Source organism: Saccostrea echinata, unplaced genomic scaffold (assembly GCF_033153115.1).
Source record: "Saccostrea echinata isolate AGI-Se365-2 ecotype Australia unplaced genomic scaffold, CSIRO_AGI_Sech_v1 ptg000029l, whole genome shotgun sequence".
In the NCBI taxonomy this organism is placed as follows: domain Eukaryota; kingdom Metazoa; phylum Mollusca; class Bivalvia; order Ostreida; family Ostreidae; genus Saccostrea; species Saccostrea echinata.
This window is the reverse complement of record NW_026889778.1, coordinates 10,066,159-10,088,386: the sequence shown is the minus strand read 5'-3', so window position 1 is coordinate 10,088,386 and position 22,228 is coordinate 10,066,159. Positions and strand designations below refer to the sequence as shown.

General features: G+C 32.9%; 1 pseudogene; it reads left to right on the top strand.

The window, feature by feature from the left end:
* The first annotated feature begins 12,873 nt into the window (after window positions 1-12,873).
* Window positions 12,874-20,225, top strand: LOC133194946 (uncharacterized; annotated as a pseudogene).
* The last annotated feature ends 2,003 nt before the right edge of the window (window positions 20,226-22,228 follow it).

Below are 22,228 nucleotides of genomic sequence, written 5' to 3'. Positions count from 1 at the left end.
CATTGTAAATCAGTATTTTTAAAATCTTTGATACTTTGATTTGCTTAGAACTTAATTTTGGTCGTAACGAGCCATCATTTGATTGGATGAAAAATTACTTCAGAAACTGTGTTGCCGAATGACTCGCGTCGAAAACGTACCGATTCCCTTTACGTAACATTTGAATTTTGTACAATTTGAAGTCATATTTAATAATAATCGTTTTATTTTATTATACTAAGTGAATGAAAATTAAATTATAATGAATGAATTTAATAATTCACTTTTTTAGAAACCGCTTCGTGCTTTATAAAGTGCCCTAACCCAGTTTATACGGTATAAATTGGACAGCTATTAAATTCATTCCTTAGAAAAAACTTTGAAACTATGATCTTTTGTAATGAAAAGATTAATATACAGTGAAATAATGAGCTATATTTCACTACTCTTACTACAGTATTTCGTTAGGGCGTAACCTACATTTCGATGTATTGTAATAAAATAGTTGAGCTATATTTCACTATGGTTTACTACGGCTTTTTATGGTTAGAGCATTTACCCGTCGCGGGTTCGAATCCCACTGTGGACGTGGAGACCGGTCCTTCGGATGAGACCGTATAAACCGAGGTCCCGTGCGCAGTAGGTGCTTCCTCACTGCTCAATGAGCCTTAGTCCTGAATATGTGTCTAAATTTGCATCCCTCCACCATCAACTGGTAGCGTCTCAATATGAGTGAAAAATTCTCGAAAAGAAACTTTAACAAACAAACGAACTACAATATTTGTAGAGCGAAACCTACATTTTGAAGATGCATGATTAGGTACGATGGTTCATCCAAAAATACTGCTACAAAATCTATAATCGAATTTTATCAACAAAATTTTACATACTAATAACCCTATCTTTTTTTGCTTTTTGTCTTAAAATTTCATTCAGTTATATAAAATACCCTTTAAAATATTAAGATAAACACAAAGGTAGGTTTTGTCTATCGTGCACGGCAACAATGTTACGGACGACTTAATGACATTACTTTTCGGCAGTCATCTTCAGATCATCCACATACATTTATGAACCTCTCATATGCTTCTTTTATATTACTTTAATATTCAATATTTCAATAATCTTATCTGCTATTAAGCGTCTTGTTTTGAGATGTTGTATCAAAATTATTTGAACTTTGTCAAAATGATATTTCTTAATTCATTCTTTTTTGCATAGATTTTAGTTGTGGATGAACTGAAAATTTGTGCTGAAATGAAACGTCATAAAGACGTCGGTACATTCTTGCCGTGCCGCGATAGACCAGACTAAACATTGTGTTTAATCTAATATCTTAAAAAGTACTGGATAAATATGAATAAAAATTTACGGCGGAAATCAGAATGACAGAGGTATAAGTATATAAAATTTTGTTGATAAATTCGATTATTAAAGATTTTATAGCCCTTGATACATTACTTTTGGATCACTAGGTAGATATCTTTTTTTATTGAACGTCTTCTTTCTGCTGGCTAAACATTTCAAATACAAATCAAATAAAGAGAAAATATGATTTTTTTTCTCGGGGCCATCATTTGTTTTTTTTTAGATGTTGATTATATATTTATTAAATGCAGTACAAAATGTGAAGATTACGAACAAGACAGTATAATTATGTATAGACGGTATAACACCAAAATCTAATTATTCCTCTCCCTTTTTGAACTTTACCTTAAATTCAATTAAAATTCCATTCGTTTTCATTAATTTAAGAAATTTTTCAGATATCTCGATTAGTTTTTATGTCCTGTTCACAGATTTGTATTGTTTATTGATTTTTCTGAGATCCAGCACTGTTTATTATCTTCACCGTTTTCATTTTAAACCAAGTCTTTTAATTTAAAAGGAGGCAATGTTTTTTTAAATAATGATCAAGCCTCTATAAAGACAAGATTTTGAATTTTACTCGAAACTTGGTCATATCCAATTAGATATTTTTTCATCAGTGTACCTACATACTTTCCTTTAAAATCATCCGTTTCTATACGATAGTTAGCATTTTTGTGTAACTTGGTACTGATACACATACTTTGATTCACTATTTCAGGGAGGAACAAAATAAACTGTGGAAGTTTATTTCCTCAGTTAACCTATTATCATATGTCTATTCGATTAAATGCGATTAAATACTTTAAAGGACCGATGTACTTTCATAAACTAAAATTGATTAATGAAAACTACATTTTGAAACACTTATTATTAAGGGTCAAAGTTAACAGAAGGTTCTCGACTATTAAACGGAAAATGCTGAATTATTCAAGTTATTATGTACCGTTCCTCTGTTTTAAAGAGAGTTTGTATCTAAAAGAAATAAAAACTTTCACATCTGAAGAAAAAAAAACTGCTCAATAAAGAAACGTTTTGAATATAATCTCACCCATTTCCCTCATTTGTTGTCGATCTTCTGTGATTCTTTCGGTAAAATAACCATTTTCTGGATGTTTAGACCTATTATTAATTGATACTAATGCAGCGTCTACGCTGACGCGTGCATGATTTCCATGGTCAAATATAGCTTTCTGCACGGTTCCAATTTCTCCTGTTTCGTTTACGTCCATAACTGATATAGGATTGTTCTCAATATAATGACTGAGGTTTTGGTTAAATAATGACTGGGATGGACAAACAACGTGTGCACATGTCAGAAATCCTATTTGACTAGGACAATTAAGCTTAACAAATCCCCCGAGTGTTCCACATTGACCATTTTGTATACCAATTTCATCGCCCATTTGAAGGCGTTTTGGACCGGCAGCTAGGAGACAAGCGCTTTCTCTGACGTCCACTGAATATTGTTTAAGCTTGGTAGGAAATGCTGTCTCCCCAAGCGGTATATATCCTTTTACCCAGCAGTAAATGACAATGCATTTCTCTGAGATTATTTCATGTTGAGTTAAATAATTTCGAGATCTTTTATGACAGACAGATATACAAGTGAGGTTTTTATGATCCTTCATTATTTTTTGTATTTCCAAATTACTTAGAGGTACCTTATGTAATTCAGGAAGTGAGGGATTTTCTGATTCAATCCTTGTCATTATCTTAGCTTCTGCACTAAACAAAAAATACTCGGTGTCTCTAAATATAACCTGGAATCCACAAAAATGTATGTTTGGTTGGTTTCTAACTCCTTTGGAAATCGCTATCAAAGCATCCAGCCAGTTTTTTGAATCATATTTTGAGGTAGCATATATACCAATTATTTTGAATTTTTCTTTATACAATCGTATGAAAGATTTTATCAATTCTTTGCTGATAGGCAGATGGAGAGATCTTTTAGATGCTAATAAAAGACTTTTAATTTTTGGCAAGCTATGTTGCATGTTTCTGAACACAAATTTGATCATCCCTTCACATGTGCTCTCTATGCCATTTTGGAGGATAGAAATGTATATATCGTCCATCATCTTTCCTTGGCGCCCCATTAGATCTTTTGTCTTCCATGTGCCCTGTCTGTCTGTGTATATTTTTGCAATGTCCTCAGATTTTGCAAACAATCCATCCTTTTGGATATTGAGCGCTAATCTAATTTCATCTGAAATCATTTGAAATTAAAAAAAATCGTTTCAATCATCTTGAATATTGATTATATACTACACATAAGAACTATATCATTTACGTGCATCTATTAAGGAATAACTGTCCATGTTTTATGGTATGATATCAATCAGTTTCTTCTTGTGTCAATTTCTATTTACGCAGAAGGCGTTTTCTGCTTAAACTTATCCTGCCTGCAAACTGATTGATCATCATCATAAAAAGAATGTTTCTCTTATAACTATATTTTCACCAGTTCCTTGAAAAAAACAATTCTTATTCAGTAATGAGAAATCTCAGCATCCCAGCCTACTGTATTATTAAGCTACACACCGTGAAAAAGCATGCGGGTCTGTGACGTGCTGAGGAAATCGCTTTATGGGGTTATGAATGTTTTATTTTTTTGAAGTCTTATCTCGGACAAAGGAATTTGAAAATGTAAATGTTTTCCGATGTTACTATGATATTTAATTTTTTCCAGATAGAATTAAATAAAAATATTTTTAAAAAGTAGACGTTTTGGTAACATTTCACATTTGCCTAAAAAGAACTTTATTATTTAGATGGGAAGTAGAAGGTGAAAGATTATAAAAAAAGGAGCGGGATTAACTTAAATATAAAATAATTTCGATTTGCTTCTGTCCATGGAGGTTATGTTTATCTACACACCAAGTAAAAACGAGGCGTTTAGACTGAAAAGTAATCGAGATGCTAAGGCAAAAAAGGGACATTTAAGTAAAATAAAGATTTTATTCTGGAAATTTTGTATGCAATAGATAAATATTTGAAAAAAAAATCGAGAAAAAATCAAATTAAAGTTTACGAATTAAATATTTCAATATTAAGGCAACAAACTTAAATTTTAGTGCTCTTTTTTCGATTGTTTCCCGTGTACATTTTGTCCTGTGTTTTGTATAAAATCTCACATTTTTGACTACTTCTTAAAAATCAATCATGGCACAAATATTGATGGTATGAAAGTCCATGGTTTTCTTCAATGCGAAACAATATAGACATGATTAAGGAATAAGGTATCATATAATACTTGAAATTTGTGCTACACTTACCATCATTGTCTTGATTATACATATGACAAGAGAGACTGATCGCCAAATTGCAAAATCAATATCAATTAATAAATTATATTTCCCTTTATTTAAAGTTTACATTTTTCCTGGAGATAGAACGTTTTAAGTTTTGTTACACATGGAATTAGAATTAAAAAAAAAACAATTTGCGAAAAAGGAATAAAAATCTTCTCTGTCTACAGAATAAACTTTAAAACATTTTGTTTATCCTTGATTAAATTGTCAATGTTTTATTAAGCAGTGGTATGATCTTGCGGTGCAGCCTCAAAATACGACGTATTTCCACCATGAGCCTAACGGAGACAAATACTGACATGAGCATTTGTCGTCCAATTTTCAAATTTATTCACTAGTATGATGTGAAACAATTGTTTCTTGAAATCTATAATTCTTGACTCAATTTTTCAGTTCTTTGAGATCTTATCCTAAGTTCATTAGCGAGTGCTAAAAAATAGTTCTTAAACAAGACGCCGGAAAGGGGTAGGTGCTTTATCTTATTGCCGTTATTTAGTGTTTTCCTTTTGAAAATCTCGCATATGCTTTTGAAATGTTTGAAACAGGCCAGGGAGAGAAAAAAATATGTCCAGGTTACTTGTTTTTAAATGGCATAAAAGATTCAGAGAGAGGAAAGACACAGTTAATGCCGATTCGCGGTAGGGGTGTACAAAGTCAGAAACGTCGAAAAAATAACGTTGCCTGCATGTTGTAGAAAATAAACTCCGTCAAGTTGATTGATTAAGCTGTCAAGGTCAAGTAAGGATCTTCTTCATTGGAATAGATCTTTACAATATTGTTTACCATATTGTGTTTTGAAATCAGGTGTATCTGAAATTTTAAAATCATATGAACAAAATGATATTCGGTCAGCAATTAATACATGGTATTTCGTCAAGAAAAGTACATTAAAGAAGAGTCTTTAAAAAGCGACGACAATGTCGATTGTCATAAAACTCAACAACCATTGCGCCTTGTTATCATATATTGTCCTTGGTAATTTATGATAAATCGAAACATTATCAACGTTTCAAGCTAATATTTTCAACACTTTTTTAAACTTTCGTTATTTTATGTTCCATATAGATTTTGTAAGCACAGTTGAGACAGTGTTGATTTTAGGGCGCAAGTCTACGAATTTTTCATAATCCCTTGTATACTTATGTGTGTACGAAAACATACGAAGCCTCTCATTTTGGAAAGTAACAACAAATAAAAACTGCTCATTTGTAAGTATCATAATTCAAGATACGTCGCTGGTTCGAATCCCACTGTGGGGCGTGGAGACCTGTCCTTCGGATGAGACCGTATAGACCGAGGTCCCTTGTTGCAGTAGATGCTGGCACGAAAAAGATCCATCACTGCTCAAAGGCCCTGAGTGCCCAGTGTAGGACAGAATTTGTAGCCCTCCACGAGCGAGTGATGGCGTCTCCATATGAGTGAAGAATTCTCGAGAGGGACGTTAAACACCAAATAAACAAACATAATTCAAGATTCATTAATAATTTCTTACATAAATATGATATATAAAACAATTTTTAATATCTCAGTCATTAACAGTACAAAAATTGCAGTGAAAAAGTTATCCATGTACAAAGGCTTTCAAAAAAATCTGTGGTTTTTCTTGATGATAGTGTCTCTGGAAAATGCGCACGTTAATATTTCAAAATAGATCATGATCGAGAAAAAAAAAAATCAGAGCAATGTACACCATTTTACGAAAGAAAGTCGAACGGCCTACTCTGAAGCTCAGCATCAATAATAACGATAAGCAAGTAATGTTCAGTGGACTTTGACTTCTTGCATCTTCTCCCAGGTTGTTTGTATACCATCTGTCACTTCCAAATCATTGAACTGGAAATATTCCCTTTACCTGTTGATTTTGTGGTTTCTTTATCTTTCATGTAATTTTTTATGATACCCTAAAGAAATGTTGTTCAAATGGCCAACGTCGCTCTTTCGGATGAAATCAAAGAAATATTCTTGCGGTTTTTCTTGAAATTCCCATATCCGTCTAATACTCGATGCTAAGCTATCAGAAAATTACGAAAAACTATTTTATTTACTTTTGTAAAATTTCTAAATTGATTAATGAAATTTCGTATATAACCACTTAAATAAAAAAAAAATATGAACACGTTCATTTCTTAGCCCTTGGCCGTTTAAGACAAGTTTTACATTCAATGTAATCTCAACCAATCAAACATAATTATATTTTTTTCTTGTATTTTGACAAATATTGCGGTATACGTATGCATATCAATAAGCTTCAGAAACACTAAAACTTTATGAACAGTCCTCGTATTTCGTATCAAAAACGGCATGTTTTACGTTTACTAACGTCAATAAGTAAAATTTTTGTTTTTGTATTTTTCTGTAAAACCCTTCAATCTGTAAAAAGCACCTATTCAAGTATTTTTCAATTTTTAACAACATTAATTACCTGGTTGTTTGTTTTCTTTTAGGTCTGGTTTACCTCGAGGATTTTCTTTAAGAAGTCCCTGATTGAAAATGAAATAACCAATACATGAAATCTATAGAAATAACAAACAGTATTCAAGCTGAAAAGTCCATTTAAACAATACAAATTAGGAGCAGGGCAAAACGGACCTCTAAAATATCAGAGGTGGGATCAGGTGCAATTGTGGAGTGAACATCCCCTGCCGACCGAGCACACCCGCCGTGTTCTCCTTGTCATGATAGGGAAATAATGGAAAATCCGTAGACAGTTCAGTGTATAAATAATGACCTAACAATTAGTATGAAAAACATCAGTCAGCATTTGATATACTGATAGATTGTACTAGCTGACAAGATCATTGTAACGAACATAGAACGCAAACATCGTTTTAATATCAACATCAGAGTACTTGTGTGTACAATAAGAGTGCTTTTAAAAAAATAATATAGTAAATGATCAGTGACAAGGTAAGTATATTTACGAGTTCCATTTTTATTAAAAGAGCAGCTGTCTGTGATGTCAAAAAGCCTGGAGTTCCATTTATCGTGGGGAATGGTTGTATAAAGTGTTGAAAAATCGTACGTTTTGATGCTATTGATTTAAGTAAAATTTTGTGATTTCAAATTTTCCAAAAGTTCTTTGGAGTTTTTCAGTATCCACATCTGATTTACACCACTTCTCGAACATAGTTCTCATGAAGTTTCTCCTTCATTACAGTAAATATTTTAATGAGAAGTAAAGACAGAGGCTTGGTAGAACATTTACTGGAACTCACTATGTATCTTTGTTTGTAAAGATTTTTATGAAGTTTAGGAATCCAGTAAAAGTATTGTAATTCAAATTCATTTTAATTGTTGGGAATATTAAAAATATCTAAAACGGATATATGATTTTGAAAAATTTCCTCCTTAGAAAGGGAGCTATGGGAGTAAGTTGGATTTACACCCGTAGAATTAAATCTTAGTTCCTCTAAAATACAATTCAATTAAAAAGCCTTACAAACAAAGACTGTGTTGTTACCAGCTTTGTCAGCTGGGACCAGCACATACATGCTTGAGTTTCTGATTAACAGTATCTATGGAGTTTTTGCAGATCAGGTCTTCCAACAATCTATTGAAATTTCCATGGGTACCAATTGCGCTCCCTTATTAACAGACCTATTTTTGTATTCATATGAAGCAAAATTTATTCAAAAATTTCTACATGAGAAGAAGAAAACACTTGCTGTGGCCTTCAACTCGACATTTAAATATATCGCCGACGTATTATCACTTAACAATAGTTACTTTCATTCAAATGTCGACTCGATATACAGTCCCTGAAACGTTCTACTTTCCCACTTGAACGGTGAGCGAACGCTGAACGAACGGTGAACGAACGCTGAACGAACGCAGAGCGAACGGTGAGTGAACGATGTGTGAACGCTGAACGCAACTTGGTGAACGATGTGTGAACGCTGAACGGTGAGCGAACGCAGAACGCGAACGGAGCGCAAACGCGAACGCAAAGTGAACGGTGAACGAACGGTGAACGCAAGATGAACGATTTATTCGGAATGCCTCTGATCTTTTCCTTGCATTGAAACTATTCTATTGTATGTATGCTAAAAAATAAATGAATAATAAATAAATAAACAAATCAATGAAAACTGTCCTAAGAAAGACGATACATGCACATTAAGTAAAATTATTAATTTAAGTTTCTTACAATATTTTCTGCAGATATGTACGATGTTCAAATTCAACTTTTTAATAACACGATTTTTATCGCTGTAAAACATTGTAATTGTTACCGAACGCTGTAGTAATCTAGTTGTAAAATAAATATGTTTATTCTTATTTGATATATAAAATCATTATAAATAATGTGGATTTTAGAAGAGCAAATTACGGACTTATAGAATGAATCACAACTGTTGTAACAACCATATATCTATACATGTATATTCGTGCCAAGGCGATTCCGTGTAAAAAAAAAAAATGAGAAAATTTTTTTTTACAAAGGTATGTGGACGTATTGCATAAATACGCCAGTATTTTAAAATTTTAATGCAATAATATACTGATGTGTCAGTTTTATTTTTTATGATGATTTATTGAGCAGATTTATACATGTATCTATAGACATTTCCCGGCCGTGATTATACTCGGACAAGATGATACAAAGAGGCATTCACATTACATGTATTTGTTATATATTAAATTTTCACAACTTGATATTTAAGTAATATGCTGTCATAGTTTTTATTAAACAGACAAATGTGTGTGTGTGTGTGTGTGTGTGTGAGAGAGAGAGAGAGAGAGAGAGAGAGAGAGAGAGAGAGAGAGAGATATTCGGTTTTAGCCCCCCACTTCCTCAAATGTTTGTACCTATATCAAATAAAAATTCTTATTTTTTTCCCAAATATATCAGGCAATGAAAGTAACCATTTTTATCAACAAATCCATTTGTTTTACAGTCATAATCGGTTTTTATTTTCCTGCTTCAAGTTCACACGAAGTCCACGTGCTTGACCTGTCAATCAAATCATTCGACACTGTGCAGGTGTGAACGTCTCGTCACACCGAAGGCAAAGTGTTAGTATTTCCAAGAAGTTTTAAGTTAAACATTTTTTCTTATCATTTCTAGATCTGATTCCAACACTTCTAAAAAATAATAAAAGAATAAAATACATTGGGAATAAACACTTGGAATGATTAAACCGCTTGAATTTGAAACATATTCCCTGTCAATTTAAAATATCACCGCCGGCACATGTATATTTTGAATTACTATTGTTTAATGACTTTGTTTAGATGCATGTTTGTTTTGAGACTGAATTTTTTGTGCTACAAAACACATTAACTTCTTTTTAAATGTTAATTAAAATATACTGGACATACATGTTCTAACTAAGTAACCGATTTAGGGGAAAGGGAGGGGGGGGGGGGCTCTTAATCATATCGAATGGCAAACATATAAAGATACGGTGAAAAATATCATTACTGCGTGGAGAATCACTTTGGTTATATTAATGATAATCATGTTATAAAGGCATTTCTCTCTCTCTCTCTAATTAAAGACTTTATATATGTAAAGTAGAAAAAATTCTATAATGTATTACGTTGTAAACAATTTTTTTTTCAATCCACACCATCAATTTAATTCGCTCTAAAGATATTTAATTAACTGTATATCCACAGTACTGTTTATAATCCTCAGAATTAGTTCTAACATGTATTTCTGTATTATTTGAAAAAAAAAATGTGTTAGAAATAAATATTCTCGTATTTCTGATAATAATGATTCTTTAAACACGATATGTTAATTATTAAATTTAAAACCTGTAAATCCTTACTTAAAAAAAGATAAGTCCTTTCAGTTCGGAATTCCGAATGGCAATAAAGACTGAACGATAAGTGAACGCTGAACGCAAGGTGAACGCAAAGTGAACGAACGAAGAGCGAACGGTGAACGCTTTGTGAACGGTGAACGCGAGCGCACGGTGAACGCTGAACGCAAAACTGTGAACGGAGAGCGAACGGTGAACGCACGGTGAACGAACGGAAAAATGGGAAAGTAGAACGTTTCAGGGACTGTATCTCAGTGAGCTTGAAATAAAAGATATCACATATTCCGACACATCTGTTTCATATTTTGATATTTTACTTGAAAAAGACGTTAATGGTAACCTAACAACAAAGCTTTATGATAAACGTGTTGATTTCAACTTTTCAATCGTCAACTTCCCTTACTTATGTAGCAATATACCTTTATCACCTGGGGTTTATGTCTCTCAGTTGATTCGATAGGCAAGAGCATGCTCTACGTAGGAACAATTTCTAAAACAGGAAAAGAGGAAAGGTATGGACAAACAAGTTGATGAAACAAGGATATCAACAGTCTTGTTTGAAGTCATCTTCTCGCAAGTTTTACGGTCGATAAAATGACCTTGTCAGTACATACAATTTATCATTGCGTCAAATGCTGACTGACGTTTTTCATACTAATTGTTAGGCCATTATTTATACACTAAACTGTCTACGGATTTTCCCAGGCTTTTTCCCCCGATCATGACAGGGAGCACACGGATGGTGTGACCGGTCGGCAGCCGATGCTCACTCCTCCATGGCATCTGATCCCGCCTCTAAATTTTGAGGTCCGTGTTTGATCTGCTCAAAATCTGTATCGTTTCAATGGATTTTCGAGACTGAATACTGTTCGTTATCTTCATATTTCATTGGAAGGATTTTTATGACATTTTGGAATCCAATATAGATATGGTAATTCAGAATCATTTTTATTGTTAGGAGTACTAAACATATTTAAAACTGACACATGATTTCGAAGAACTTCCTCTTTAGAAAGGAGCTATGTACATATTCAATGAGCGCTTTTGAATTTTGAATTAAGCAGAAAAAAGGTGTAGAAAAAATTCCAGAAACGACATTTCGTGACATTTCTCGTAATTAACTGGGGGTGTCAAATCACCTTGATAGAATTACTGAAAAATGAAATGACATAATAGTGGAAGTTCAAAAACTTCGTTTTTAAGAAGTTGATTAAGTAAGTTTTTTTTTGTTTTCTGTTTTGTCTTTGTTTTCTTTCTTTTTCTTTTTCTGAAGATGATAGAAATTAGATCTTTTTAAAATTATTTGAGACTTGAATAAAACTTCAAATAAATTTATTGTGTGGAACGAAACTGAAGCACTAAGTAAAAGTAGGATTTTTGTTCTTCTATTTTTTTTCAATTTATTTTCATCTTAAAAATCTATTTATGATAATTAAATTATTTCCTTTTTCGGTCTTATATCGTGAGCGTTAGGTTTCTACTAGTTTTGTGTCATATAACGTTTAAGGACAGATAACAAAAACAAAAGAAAAGGATGCCTGGATTGGTAAATATTTTGGATCTATTTTAGTTGTAATCGATGCAAAAAATACATTTCTTAAATATTAGGAAATTGTAAACCTTCAATGATGTTCAAAATTCTACCTCTCTGCAACTATCCTTATTAATCTATTTAATTTTTTGTCACTTATAATTCTATTATTGTGAAACTTTAAGTGAACATTAAAAAATCTATGCGTTTAAACTTATTCATTTTACTTTTATAAACATGGATTAAGCCGTTATTTTTAAAATTTTGATAAAAAGTTTTTTTTTTGTATCGTTTGTCCTTGATTAATTTTTTATCCAAGTTGTATTTAATTTGTTTCAAATTTTGTAGTAAAATTTATGTGTATATAGGACCTGTTTAGAGTTTATTGTAAAAAGCTATATATTACTGACATGTGTCATCATGTTTTGTTTCTATTACGTTGATGCGTTTTAATGCTTACATGTACATCACTAATGTATCCGCTTTCGTCAGACCTGAAATGGGAATGCATTCTCTCAACCTGGAAACGAAAGAAAAATAATTTCCTTAAAGAAAAACAAATTAAAAACAATGCAAGCAAAAAATCAGACAGTGTGATATTATTAAAATAATTTTAAAATACTGATAGAATTATGAAAGGATTAGATCCATTATTGAAAAATTCTAATCTTAAGTTAGTGTTTATATTAAGTATAATAAAGCTAGGGTCATCCGTTCAGCATTATATGCATATCCTCATATGTAAGATAATATATGCTACTGTTTTAGAGTTATGCCAGGATATTCCTCTGTACATTTCTATGTAGTGTCCCTAAATCGTAGTACTACCATTCCAGGGAATTATTTTCTTATTCATTTACCGATTTTCAGTGAACGATTGGTTAGTAAAAAGGAACAAGATAATAAACGAATGGAAAAGAACAGAGTGAATGGTAAACAACCAAAGAGCAACCATGGTTATACGGATATGGATGGAGAAGAAAAAAGGAGAAAAACCATGTAAGAGTGAGGTGCATTTCAGCGACGAAAATGATTTCCCTATGGTTTAAAATCTTTACATTAGAGCCTGAGATTTACACAAACTTTTATTGACATTCGAAAAAAAACATATATACTTAGTGACACAAGCAATTTTAATATTGATTAATTTGTATGAAAAAATATTTTATACTTAAGAACGTTCCTCTAATATTGATATTTTAGCTCAAAGGTTCATTCGGAAAAAATGTCATTTTCCTCACTACCTTAAATTATGTTCCAGAAACATGTACCACTCATAGAAGGATCTTGATCTTTCATTTGAAAAAGCTTGACTTACCATCATCCAAAGATTACATGCTGCAAATTAGAGAGAAATTGGCCTTTGGAGTTTCGGAGAATATATATTAACGAACATCTTCTAAAGTACAAAGCAGTACTAGTACTTATCTTGAAAAGAAGTAATTGTATATGTTTATTCCAAAAATTTTAAAGTCAATGCTAAATACCAATAGCAAAGACTAATTTGATTCTAGAATGAGCAAACTGAAAGACTTCATAAAAATATACTGCACGTGCACATGCATATTTATGTAAAAGGTGACAATAACGAACAGTGGTCAAATTCATAAATCCAGCAAATAAAACAAATCGTGAAGGGCAAAAACACGGAGCCCTGGACACATCAGAGCTGCATCCCTAACAAAAAAAAAATACTATAGTAAACTATAGTTAACCATAGTATCAAAGTAAAAACTTTGGAACTTTGATTTACTATAGTGAAAACTTTGGAACTTTGATTTACTATAATGAAAACTTTTGAACTTTGATTTACTATAGTAAAAACTTTGGAAATTTGATTTATTATGGTAAAAACTTTGGAACTTTGATTTACTATAGCAAAAACTTTGATACTTTGATCTACTATAGAAAATACCTTGGAATTATGTTTTTGATTCCCATTCTTGACATTTTATGATATTTGATGTTCAAAATTCATAAAAGCTTCAGAAAACTTATTATAAACCCAATCACTTCCCTAAGAAAATGTACAAGATATGATTTTCATATAAGGTTGTCTGTCGCGCCATAGATAAGCAACATTTAAATGTATTAATTTTAATGCAGATGTAGTATAAGTCTTTTTTATGGAGAAAAGAAAATAATAAACTATAAAATAAAATTTGTGTCATTTAGAACCAAAATACATGCTCCATTAACTTCAGTTTAAATGTATTTTGTTTTAAATTTTTAATAGTAAATATTGCATTTGAATTAGGTATGTTGTAAATTTAAATTAACGTGCACAACAACCCCCAGCCCCTACCCAACTCCAACTCCACCCCCTTAAAAACGGCAAAATAAGCAAAAAAAATTTGAAATACTTTAATAAGTTGATAAACTATTGTGAAAACTTTGAAACTTTGATATAGTATATTTATACTTTGAAACTTTGATTTACTTTTAGTAAAAACTTCGGAACTTTGACTTACTAGACTAAAAACTTTGGAAATTTGATTTACTTTGGTGAAAACTTTGGATCTTTGATTCACTATAGTGAAAACTTTGTAACTTTGATTTACTATAGTAAAAACTTTGGAACTTTGATTTACTATGGTAAAAACTTTGGAACTTTGATTTACTATAGTTAACTATAGTAAACTATAGTTTACTGTAGTATTTTTTTGTTAGGTTGGGATAGTATGCATAGGATGAGTTAACATCCCTTGACGAGAGGTCAACCCATCGTGAGCCCTATATTGATCAGGTATACGGAGTACTAAAACACAAATATATGCCATATGTATTTAGACGGAAGATGGTTATCATCATTGTTTTGCTTAATAGAGTACGATCGGGAAAGCGAAATGGTACTGATTATTTTACAAATCAATTTGTAATACGAATACTTTATTTAGATCCATTGAAAAACATTATTTTGACTTTTCTTTTCAAAATGCAATTGCAGTCTAAATCATAACACGTCATTCACTTGCCACATGTACATTATTATTTAGATTTGGCGAAAAATTAGTACTCACCTCCATGTATTTTCCAATCCCTCTCTGTTCTGATTGGATATTTAATTCAAACTTCTGTATGCCTGTGTCCTTAAATATAGGTATTAGGTAGTAAGGTATAGGTATAGGTAGTAACTTTAACTATAACTTACTGTAAACTGATTAAAGGAAATGGATGACTTTAACATTCTAAAGAGTTTTCCCCCTTTTGGGCATAACAATAAGTTTTTCTCACTTTTGTAACAAACATGGAAATATTTTACATCTTTTACATCGCTTTTTGACAATGTTGTACCATTTCTATATTGGTATAATATATCATGACGACAAAGAAAACATGTTGAACATATATAAACAGATTTAATATGATACAAGTAGCACCATTAAGTTGGTAATGTTATAGAGTACCTTACACCAGTTGATACCACATTTACAAAGGGACACAACTCTTTTTGATGTGAAAGTCGTCCATTCAGTTGTGGTCTCTCAAATCAACCCTTCTCTACCGGTAAATTTTAATCGAATTCATGATCAGAGACATTATCATAAAGAAGCTTATTATTCTTATAAATATAAGAAAAGAATACTATGCATATTGCATGCAAAAAAAATGGGAGAAAAGTGTTTGAAAAATGCCTTAAGCTTCAAATGTATAAACGTCAAATTTATCTTGTGAATTAAGGTTTTAAAGTAAAGTCCTTATAATTGAATTGAATTGAATTATGACAAACAAAACCTTTTTGCGGAAAATTCTTTGGGAAATAATTTTATGTTTTTAAAAAAGTGTGATGATCTTGGTGTTCGAACCCAAGCAATACAATCCTGAGTATCATTTTTTTTCGAGACTAACACACTTATCACCACGTTATACAGCTCATAACAACTGATGGCATTTATATCATGTTGATGATATGACCCTTGACTAAATGAACTTCAGTATTTCTCGGAAAGATACGACTGTTGTCATAAATGCTAAAGTGTTTGCTACAATGTTCCAACAATGAATGTTGAAATAGAAAGTTATAAATATTCTGACTAAAGAGCGTCATACTGAGCTAAATAACAAGAGCATTTTTTTTAAAAATAGCATATATTGACTTTCTACGAAATTGCTAGAGAATGCTAATTTTCAGTTTGGAAGCTTTTCCATTGTAGTGAACATTTGAGAAAAAGATCAGAAGCAGTATTGTTCGTCTAAAACCACGAGGACTTTTTTTTTATCAAACCTAATAACAATCAATAATAAATTAGGAAATTCCGAGCTACTCACTAAATGGCATCATCCTATACTGTTTTCAAAATGTAATACATGTCTTCAAAAGGTGAAACGTATTAAATACTGATGTATAAATCGGAGAAATTTTACAAAGGACAAGATAGGCTACATGTAAGACCCTTTTTTGACCAAATTACCAAATTTATATATTTCATACACTAGTATCAGATGCATCTTGTATATAAAATTCTCAGGTAGGCAAGCTTGTGCTCTATGTTTCCCGAAGTGAAAAGTATCTTAAATTTTACGAAATTCCACCAGAATTGAGGAAATTCGGGAAAATGTCCTACTTCTGCACCCTCTTGTGGCCTCCGTGTAAGCTTTGAATCAAAATTAGTGCTAGTTTTAAACCAAGCATCATTCTAAGTTCTTAACAACAAACTATCAGAGTTTTAACTGTGTTCCGATTTTTACATCAAATAAGGGGCCAGATTCGGCCGTTACCATACCTTGTCCTTTAAAAAAAATTTTCTTTTCTAAAAGATGATACAGTCATAAAATTTTGAAGAATTTCCTCCTTATAAAGGGAACTATAGCAGTAAGTTGAATTACTACTTGCAGAATTAAATCCAAGTTTATCTGGGACCAGTACATATTGATTGTGTAAACTATCTAATTCTTTTTTCACTTCTGAATTATTGTAAACAGAAGGATAGATGATTTTCTTATTTTCTTATTGCCCCTCAGCCGATTATAATGTCAGATTTCAATCTGATACTCTTAATCCATTTTCACAAAGTGTCATGTCTTCTTTTTCATGTTTGGCCGATCGTCTGGCGTAATCTTCCACGGATTTTATAATATTTATGAAATGATAATACAAGTTGAAAGATTAGGGTTCCCTACATTTTTGTCCTTTTTAAATAAGCGATTTAAGATTCTTATTATCAACTATATTTATAACACCAGTTATGACGTATCCAGCAGGACTATAATTGTAGGGTGAAGAAGAAAATCAACACGTAGGAAGATTTTGTTTTAGATCTAGGCATTGCAGAAATTTTCTTTTGAATTAAAAAGTTTGGAAGCAATAATTGATGCATATTTGTAAGAAATACAAGCTATAGACTAGTAGAATAAAAGACTGGACCCTCTTGTGAATAAGAATATTGCCAAAATTTGCTGCGTCAAATCCTTTGTTGGAAAATTGAAGTTTACGGAACAAACGTGTTGTGTTCCATAAAATGTGGCGGTTTAAAATCCTATGATCTGCAATAGCAATATTCGTAATCATAGATCCAAGCCTGTATTCTGGTGTCGAAGAATCTTAATATGGACCTTCCATGCGCTTTTCAAATAGACCATTTCAAACCAAACGGATAGAGTAAACTTTGGTGCGAATGTGATGAATATCCTAACTGTTCATTTATGTAATGTTATAGTGAATCAAAAAGAGACATCGTGTAAAATAGGCTTATTGTACATGTAAGACCGATGTCCATGACAACGTTTAGTTCTCTGTGTATTATTAAAAAGTCCCATTACATTCATATTACCGCACTGTGGACTAGAAAGATTCCCAACACTATTGACATTGTCATTGACACCATATGTAAAGACTATTATTGACAAATGTTATGTAGACCTTGACTACAGCTGCAAGACCCTTGTTTAGTGCCACAGTTTAAATATTATCGAGAGAATGTATTGAATTATTTCTACCGTGGTTTTGTATACAGAACTGTATTTGTATACAGCATGTTTAGTGCGTCATTAAAACGCCTTATAGCGAGGGCATTTTCTTAGATTTTGACCATTTATTTGAATATACATAAAGAATATATTCCTTAACTTAAAAAGCGCTGCTGCTTTCGTGAAATAGAATTTTACCTAATCAATACAAAAAAAAAAAAAAAAAAAAGAATTGGTAAAGGTCGCACATATACTCTTCAACCCCCCTCCCCCCCCCCCCCCAAAAAAAAAAAAAAGAAGAAGAAGAAGAAGAAAAACAAAACAAAAAAATCAGGAACCAACACAAAAAAAATGTTAAAAAAACAAACAAACAAATTTTATCATTTTCCAAAATCAGGTTTTTTTTGTCTGCCTGAGTTTTGTAAAATGGCTGTCAAATCAACAATCGCGTAAAAAAAAATAATTTACTGGAATGCATCTATCTAAAAATTGTACGACAAAATGACTTTATATTATTTAGGGTGTTATTCCTATTGTGCGTTTCTTTTATTTTTCTTTTCTTTCTTTTTCTTCTTTGAATAGTATATTTTCAATCTGAGCTAATTACTTGAAGTTTAAATTAATAAAATGCGAATTTTAATTGTTTAAAGCAGCAACACTTCCCGAAAGTACAAGTTATGTAAAGTGTGTATCACTTAAATTTTTAATTTGAATAAGGATATGCTCTTGCGACATTGAAATTTGTTAGTGACCTCCATGTAGTACACATCATATGTATTTTTCATGTAACTGTCAAAGCAGGTGACCAAACTTTTTTCAATACAGAGTCGGGTATACTATGTCATTTCAATTAATAGGAATTCACCACCAAAGGTTAAATCGATTTATGAAAGTGAAAAACTATTAATTTTCGCAAAATACGGTTATTTGGGATGGTTTATTTTGGTCCTTGGTCAGTTAGTCTATACCTCAGCACATTTTGTTTACGTCATAAGTGCACTGATTCACCATCAGTCGAAGCAGAAGTTTTCAAAGGTAAGGACGGAATTTCACTCGGTGGTAATTTTTCGATTGTTTCTTGCTAATACGTTTACTTTTGTCAAAAAATTGTTGTAATGAAATTTTAAACGCTATTTTATTGCATATTTATCCAAATGTACTCATCGATACCAACAATTTTCGTGGATATTTTGTGATTTTAACAAGCTTGCGTGTATATATGTTAGGCACACTCGTGCATTCAAAGTACCCTGGGTAGTCATATTACATTAACTTTTGATGACAGCCTATGGTAAACAAATTTTCTCTTTGTTTATATTTCGAGATTCGAAATTCCTAAGCGAAAGATGACGAGTCAGACCCAGGCTCAGCCACGAAAACGAGCGGGGAGACGAGACCCTCGCCTGGAGACTACTTCCGAATTTCCTCCGCCGGCGAGCATCACGCGGAACAGTCCAGCCTACCAGTTGTCCTTCTGATGCTCTAGATGTACAGGCTTCTACACCCTCGATAATGCCTTCCAACGTTATATCATCCTACCAACTTCAGGATCTGGCTCACCGCATTTCCACAATTTTGAGTGAGCGAGAAGACTCAGCCCAACTTCAGGGGACAGAAGGTACACCTTCATCTAATGCGAACATAAGAGTTTCTAGTTATGACAATGATTTGGGGCACAATGACCCAACAAAATTAAACTCAAAATTGCCATTGGCGAATATGTTAATTTAGTTTCATTGATTAACAATAAGCTTGAAATTGACCCCCATGATGATACGAGATATTCTCACTGCAAAATGGCAATTTGGCTTTATCATCAAAATCTAAATTAAAACCCATTACTGATATTCAAACGTGGACAAATGCATTTCTTGTCTATGCAGCTATTTATGTGCTGGCTCGCCACATGGAAAACACTGCCCTGTTTAAATATGTCCACTTACAATACGTCTCGGGGCAAGTCGGGTTAATGGTCTGGGTTGGCGTGACTATGACATTCAATTCAGATTGAAGAAAGAGTGCAACCCTTCAATGTCATTTGCCTCAGTTGATCAGGAGCTTTGGCTCCTTTAAATGTAAAACAATACCCCTCACCGACAGCCTTCCATTCAGCCATCCCAACCCTTGAAATGTTTTGATTTCAATTACAAGGATTATTGTTCTAAGCAAAACTGCCAATATAGGCACTGGTGCATTCTATGCTCACAACCCCATCCCTTCAAAATGTGTAGAAACACTACTAGAAATTCATTGAATTTTAGATCTGGGAACACTCAGTCAACCTGGCGTGCTCAATCAACAGTCAAACCAGCCAATAGCAGAGCCCCCGTCTCAATGCCAGTTAAACATCAGTAGTATTGCGTACAGTCCAATCAAGACTTCAGTTTTATCAGGATGTTTGAGTAATTATCCAGACAAGGAAAATGTACATGAACTATTGCAAGGGTTTCAATTTGGTTTTAAATTACATTATCAAGGTCCTAGACAGCCATACGACTGTAGAAATCTTAAGTCTTTGAATTCACTTACTATAGAAGCCATACAATTAGTCAATAAAGAAATAAGTTTAGGTTGGGTCGCTGGTCCCTTTTTCTGCTCTCTATTTCCCAACCTTAGACTGCCCCCCCATAGGTATGGTACCTAAAAAAGATAGTACTTTTCGTCTTATTCATCATTTGTCCCACCCAGTTGGTGATAGTGTGAATGATTTCATTGATCCTTAGTAATGTTCAGTTAAATACACACCATACAACGAAGCTTTGAAAATGTTGGAAAGATTAGGTCCGGGAACTTGTATGGCTCGCTTAGACATTAAGAATGCTTTTCGTTTGCTACCAGTTCATCCCTCTGATTTTGAGTTGCTGGGGGTTCAAAATTCACACAAATATTTATATTGACAAGCGTATGCCATTTGGCTGTTCTGTAAGTTGTGCTAAATTTGAAAAATTTGCTTCTTTTTTTGGAATGGTGTTTAAAACACAAGAGTCTATCTGATAATGTTGTCCACTATTTGGATGATTTTTTACAAGCAGGTGCATCTGGGACGAAGCAATGTCATTATTTAGTCTCAACATTTACCAATCTATACAAGGATTTGGGGGTCCCATTAGCCCACGACAAAACCTTAGGCCCTACAGCAAAATTGGTATTTTTAGGTTTCGAAATTGATACAGTCACAAAGGCTGTTAGTATCCCATCAGAGAAGCTACGTGTCAGCTTTATGATCACCTCATTATTTCCTATCTCGTAAAAAGTTACAATTAAGGAAATCCAGTCCCTTACAGGCCTACTGAATTTCTGCATTAGGGCAATTCAAGCGGGTCGAGCATTCGTCAGGCGCTTGTATGATGCCACTGTTGGGCTTAGCAAGCCTTATCACAAGAGGCGTGTTTCTGTGGAAATGAAGCAAGATATAAAAATTTAGCTAATGTTCTTACAATCTTTCAATGGTACAACATCATATAGGCAAGTAGACTGGGCCAGCGACTTTCAACTAGAGTTGTATACCGATAGCGCTGATTCCGATAAACTAGGGTGTGGGGCTATCTTTGGAACTCATTGGGCTTTTTTAACGTGGCAAGAATCATGGCAAGGGGCTAGCATATTTAGGGACATTACTTTTTTGGAATTGGTACCAATAGCAATGGCTTTGTCTATTTGGGGAGATGAGCTGGGGGAAATGCGAGTTATTTTACATACTGACAATTTTACATACTTACAATGTTCCCTTGCCACCATTTTGAACACTAAAACATCCAAATCTCACAGAGTTATGTATTTCTTAAGGGTTTTGGTCGGAAAGGGCACATGTGCACAGTATTCAATTTAAAGGGCAGGTTATTAGGGGAGTGAAAAATGTTAAGGCTGATTCTCTTTCTCGTCTTCAGTGGCAGAGATTCAGTCAGGTCTTCCCAGAAGCCGATCAACTACCTATGGCAGTCTCAGAATCATTTCTCAGACTCATCTACAACATCGAGCCCAAGAACTTTTAAACTTTTCCCTGTCTGTAAACACGAAGAAATTATAACAGACAGCATTGCAGCAGTTCAGTTATTTCTACCAAGTGTACAAGGGTAATCAATGTTGACCACCAAATTCCAAAGACCTGATTCATTTTGTAGCTTATCTTTCATTTAAGCAGTTCTCACCAAGCACAGTCAAAACATATATAGCTGCAATATCTTATTTTTTGCTAAATCCAAGGTTTACCAGATACAACAAAATCGTTCATGTTACGGAAGGTTTTACTTGGGTTGGGTCGCGTAAGCGCTAGGAAAAACATTCGTAAACATTTCACTATCAACATACTTCAAAGCATTTTGTCTATCCTCCCCCCAAGTATGTTTATCAGACTACGA